The sequence below is a fragment of the Parus major genome, chromosome Z (assembly GCF_001522545.3).
Source record: "Parus major isolate Abel chromosome Z, Parus_major1.1, whole genome shotgun sequence".
NCBI lineage: Eukaryota > Metazoa > Chordata > Aves > Passeriformes > Paridae > Parus > Parus major.
The window spans coordinates 68,235,420-68,241,844 of NC_031799.1; positions in this window are offsets into that span (position 1 = coordinate 68,235,420).

The following is a 6,425-nucleotide window of genomic DNA, read 5'->3' on the forward strand; positions in this document are numbered from 1 at the left end:
ATATGGAAGAGGACCAAGGTGTTTCTCCTCCCTCTTTTGTCAGCTGAGAATTCTGAGTGGCACTAACAGAGATCCTCCAAAGGCCCCATCAACAAATGAATTGACACACCCCTAGGGATGCCAATGAAGGAAACCATGTGTCATGTAATGCATGTGTGACCAGAGTCACCAAAAACCACCTACAACATGGAAGAGTTACACCTCATTAGGACAGGCAAAAATTTAAAGAATAAATTGGGGACTTCGGGGCAGAAGAGGCTGGAGGAAGAAAACAGCTCTGAGGGAAAAAAAAAACAGGTCTACAGGGAGAAAAACCTCTGCCTGCTCAAGACTGGTCAATGGAACCTGTCTCTCTTCCTTTCCTGAAAGAGATGCCTTTAGGTCAGCTTTGCACCTCCAACTGCTTTGCACCAGAGCCTGGAGGATTCCACAATGTAAATGTTACATAGATAGATAGATAGATAGATAGATAGATAGATAGATAGATAGATAGATAGATAGATAGATAGATAGATAGATCTCAGATAGAACTCCACTTAAGTCTCTGGACTAAGTATGACAGACAGAGCTCTGGGATTAGCAGGATTTGGCCCTGTGGGTTGTTAGTCAACTTCAGCATGGACCATGAGCTCCTTGATAGGCCTCGAAAGCCTAAACAGGGACATCATGTACTTACTGAGGCATCAGATGAAGATGTTCCAATAATAAGATTAATCTAAACCCATTTTAATTTATTTATCAAGAGCTGTGGGCTTGTGCCCAGGAGTGGAATGTCAGTGTTAAGCTGAAAGCTGATATTGGAGAAGAAACCAAAGCCAAATCATGATGGCAGAACATTCTTACCATCTCAGTGTGTTCCATCAGCAGAAGACTGGTTACAACAGCCTCTCTGAAATTCAGCTTTATATGCTACTTCAGATTTGTTATTCTGATTTAAATACTTTTGAAAATACTGGTTACAGTTCTGAAAGAAATGCTGTGGTGTAGGTAACTATTAGGCTGTTTTAGCTGTCTGCTTTTAATAACTGTCAGTCCCAGGTGAACTGTCAACTAAAATGACCAGTTCCTGTTGATTAGAGATATCCAAAGTGAATCTCTAGTCAGTGACAAGAAACAGGCTTCTATGCTACAAGACAGCCTGCTGTAATAACAGGAAAAAATATTTTTTATTGTAGGCCATAAATTAATTTTCTACTGTCTTTCCACAACAAAATGGTCACAGTCAGCTCTCTGGGATCCAGGACTGGTCCAGCCAGTTACAGTTTGAATCCTAGAGTGGAAATTTAAAAGATTAATGGAACAAATAAGATTTTTGCATGGCATGGTGATAATAATAAGATGGGTTTGATGGAGTGCCAAAGATAGATTTTAATGTTCATAGAGAGACCACATGGTCCGAGGGCTGCAATCCAAAGACCCAGGGGCATGGCAAACTTAACAATACATAGTTTTACCTGGGGGCAGGTGTCCAATCATGACCACAGCAAGTTTTTGACCTTGTAAGTCTAAGGTGGGATGACTGTCAGCATCCCGCATGCCCCAAGGCTTCAGGTTTATTCCTCTGTGGTAGGAACTCTGTCCAGAGTATGATCTTTGCCATCTCATTATGTTCCCACATAAAATAGTATGTTGTTTAGAACAGAGATTGGGGTACAAGATTTGAACAAGACTTTTGTAAAACTTACGAAGACAAGATTGCTAAATAAGTTCTTGAATTTTACTTAATCGTGATTGAGAACTACATTCAGAAAAGGTAAGTAACTTGTTTTTATGTGCATTGGAGACCATTAAACAAAATAATTCACTGTCTTTAAATAGAAAAGGGCAACTGGCAATTTCAAATTGCCTCTGTTGTTCTATTGTAATTAGTCTACGTTGCTACAGACTTCTCCTCCCAAAATACTAACTTCACTAGATATTGGAAACACATATTTAGAAAAGAAACAGACAAATGAAAACCATTTAAAATTATTTAATAGAAATATTAATATAAATAATAATTACTATTTATATTTATTTATAGTCAATATAAATTTGTTTTTAAATTAAGTAAAATAAAAAATTTCACAATTAAGAGAATTATGTGATTTTCCTCCTTTTACAATCAGTCAAAAGACACTCACAGGATTTCCTCTTAACTATGACTATTATCCCCCCAAAACCAGATAAGCAGTTTACTAACATTAATTGATTAAGTTTCCAACTGTGTTTGACAACTATATTTGTCTGTCCTCTCTCAGTTTGTGTGAGATTGTTCTTGCAGTATTCACCCCACTGCTTCCATATATAATCTACAGGAGTTTGAAGAGCTGAATCAGATACAGTGGACACATCTGGTCAGTTCAGCATTTTCTTTTCTGTGTTCCATAATTCTAAACAAGATTCTTTCTTTGCATTGCTTAATTATGCTTTTCTCCTCTGACTAAAAGGGAGGGTGTCTTACAAAAATGACAGGATTGTTAATCAGATTGTCCTAAGTTAAAGGAAAAATCTTATTTGTTCCATTAATCTTTTTAATTTCCAGTCTAGGATTCAAACTGTAACAGTTATCCTTTCCTGTTCCTTTTGAAAGGCAGGTGCATCTTTTTCCATTGTTATTTTGTTAGCAACCACTTTCTGAGGAGCTAATTCTCAGTCTAAGCAGTACCCACTCATTTTATGATGTTGGTAATAATTTCTACTTCCTCAATGGGAAGATGTCTGTAATAATATCCTTTTCCTCAATGGGAGGTTCAAAGACTAAAAGTGCTTGACTTAGATAAACTTAACTTGACAGCAAACCATCAAGATGTAGGTGTTGTCAGAACTGTGTAACTTGTAGGAGAATGGACCATCTAGCATAGTGCCACGTAGAAATATCTGTATATTGTCATTGAGGAGTGTTACTCAGAGATTCGGTTTTCGATTGTGGTTTCTAGGCCTAAAAAGCTTGGTCCTAGGTCACTATCTCTTGCTTTTCTCATAATGCAGTCTTGATACAACTGTTGTTGCTGAATGTCCTCTAAAAAGTCAGCACAATGACCAGAAGTAGTACAGAGGAATTCCAACTCAGCTCCAGCTCTTGTCCTACTGCTCTGTCCTGAGAAAACTGGAACTGTAAGAAGAAGAGTAATGGAAGCCATGATTTCTGCATTCATGGCAAGCTGGACTAGAGACAAAACTATCTTTTAGTTTCTACGGTGTGATCAACTGTATTTTTGTGAAGATTGCTGCTCAAGCATTTTACCCAGGAATTGCTAATGACTCAAACTGTCTTCTCCATCTCCAGCAAAAGCCTTCAGTGTTCATCTGTGTTAGCTTTAAACTGCACTTCTAGATTCATAGGGAAAATAGAGTGATGTATTACCACTACACAGAGTAAGTTATTCACACAATCAAATGCTTAAACATTAACTCAACCCAAAACAACTTCTTCTCAGCAAAATAAAAGAATACTAAATGGTCAAGTCTGGCTCCTAATTAGACTGGATCATGTAATAGCATTTACATTCATAAATTAAGAGATAGAAATTACTGGGTTTATTTTATCCAGAAATCCAATGAAAAATTGTTCTGTGACTTTGTCTTGGTTTGAAAAGACAGGTGTCTGCTAAGGAAGGCAGAAACCTCCCTTGAAATGGAAAAATGTAACCCCCCTCCCCCTCCAAATTACTACAATCTTGAAACCAAGGCGCTCTCAGGAAAAGATACGGGAATAGGAAAATTAAAATAAAAATGCAGTAGTGCAAAAAGAAAGCCAACAAAAAAAAAAACAAAACCAAAACAAACCACTGACAGACTCAGGATACAACCTGACTCCCTGTTGGTCAGGGTGTTGGTAGCAGTCCCATTAAATGGTGGCTGCAGTCCTCCTGGAGTGACAGATGTGGTTCTGTTGAAGCACTGATCCTGTAGAAGGGTGTAGTTTTCCTCTGAACGTCCAGTGCTGGTGGAGATGGGTCTGGTCTCTCTCCTCTGGGAATCCAGTGGAGAAAGGCTGCCTGTGGTGTTCCAAGTCTCAGATTATATCCAGGTAGGAATGCTTGGCTCCTCCCCCTGGGTGGAGCATCTCCCAATGGGATGATGTGATTTTATCAGTCCTGCAGGGAGACTCAATGGCCCATTAACAGAAGATCCCCCTGGAGGGAGGATGGGTCCTGGAAGAGATCAAGAACATTGCCCCACCTGGTTTTAACAGATGGTAATAGAATACTTTTGGTTTACATCTTGCATTGCAACCTAAGATAGAACTCAAAATACTTCACTCATGTGAGTCATTGACATGTGAGTACTGATAAATCTAGTTATAATCTTATTGAAAATTTTACTCTGTCTTGCTCCTTTCTCCCTATAAAGATGAGTACCTGGATAGTCAGTGACAGTAAAGAATGTGTTGTTGACCCTTGGCCATCTCATTCTTTCTACACTTGAACACTTCCAGAGATGGTGACTCCACTGATTCCCTGAGCAACTTATTTCAATGCCTGACCACTCTGCCAGTGAATTTTTTTTTCTGATATCAAGTCTGAATTTCCCCATGCACAACTTATGGCCATTTCCTCCCATTTCCTCCAAGAAAGTCTCCTGCTATGTGTGTACTGCTGAAGGCTGGTGGGTCTGACTCACAGTAAGGCATTTGCACTATTAATTAGTTAATTACTAAATTTTTTATGTATACATCGTGTAGCCCAAAAGTTGGTAACTCTGTATTGTGACCTGCTATTGCCTAAGAGTTGCAAAGGATTCTGAGATGGAGTTTGGATGTCATCCAGTATGTGTATGATTGAAATTAAATGCAGGTAAACCCAAATTTAAGTGAAATGTTAGGCCTCTCTAATACTGCCTTGCACTGTTGGATCCACAGAAAATGAATGTCCTGAAAACAGAGGACACCAAAAAGCCAGGCAGGTGACAATGGTCTACCTTCTCACCTTTTTGTTGCTCTTTCCTGTACATCTGCAACCCTTCACTATATGAACATCAGGGGTATGATTAATGGGCTCTAAAGCAAATAATCAGGGCCCCACAGCACAGGAAGGGAAGTCACTCTCTACAACTCTGTAAAAATACCTTAAAGGAGGTTTTGAGAGTTGGTCTCTTCTATCAGAAGATCCCACATAGCAGGCGATTTCCTTGGACAAAGTTTTTCTGTGTTGTGGTGAGCTGAAAGATTATTTAGAAAAATAACCTATAGTTATCCCTTCAGTAAATTTTTTATCTGACCTGCTGTTTTATGTTTTGCTTTATGCCGAGGTAAAAATGTGAAACTTCTTTGTAACAACAAATGCAGCTCTGTTAGATCGGACTGTGGTGGCCAAAAAAAGACAGGAAAAAGTGAAACACAGCAAGGAACATCTACTTCCTCTGCAACACTCAGGCTTTACCAAGTTGAAGTTAATGGACTGCTGGAGGCAAAAATGGTATCTAGGTGTTTTGGGATATCAAACAATGGATTTGTCTTTCATCAATCTGCCTGGCATCTTTTGAATCCATCTCCATTTTTGTCATCTGCAGTATCCCATGGCAAGAAGTTTCAGAACTTACAGCTGCCTCCTCTTGCTTATTTGAGGCAGGCTTCTTACTAACTCTATTTTATTTCCCTTAGTTTTGTCACTGAAAAAATAGCAGCACACAATAACCCTTATCCAGCCTTGTTTCCCTCATCCCGTGGCCCCTCATTTTGATTAGTTCTTCAGTATGGGTAAAATTAAAAGAGCAGCAGTTGAAAATACTACTTTGTATAGGGAAGGAAAAATTTCTGCCTATTCAAAGTAAACATGGGTATGTATAAACACTGAACAGTGTAGGTACCTTTTTTCATGAAATTAAAAATATTACAATTACCTTGAATTTTGAATGCTTTTTTGAAGAACAATGAAGACTGATTTTTTTTTTCTTGAGTTGTAGGCAGTTTGGGATAACTGCAAACATCAGAGAGTAAGCTGCTGGCTGCATCATCCTCTTAGCTACCAAGCTAACTATTAATTTGAGAAGAAAACACAGGAAAATCTCCTGGAATCCTATCCTGGTTTTTAAGAATATTTTAAGAAAACCCAAGAAGAAAAAAAACCCAAACCCACAAACAAACAAATTCACAAAGTAGCAAAGTGAAGGTAACTAACTTAAATTGCTGTTTTCAGGTACTTCATGAACTAACAGTCACCACTTCTGGATTAAAAAACAAAAGCTTATTCAGAGTGAATCAGCCAATATTAGGGCCTTGCTTGTCAAACCCCAAAATCCCAATTCCATTTCATTGCAGGGAAACAGTTCCAAAATAACACTGTTTTCCTTTGGAGATTTTATGTTAAACATAGCTTTGGATGAGATCTGGGCACAGGAGGACAGGTTGTGTTGACCCACTGAAATGCAAAGACTGTGTTTTTGCAGGTTCTTTTCAATATATGGAGACATTAGCAATGAATTAAGAGCCTCATTTGTCATGA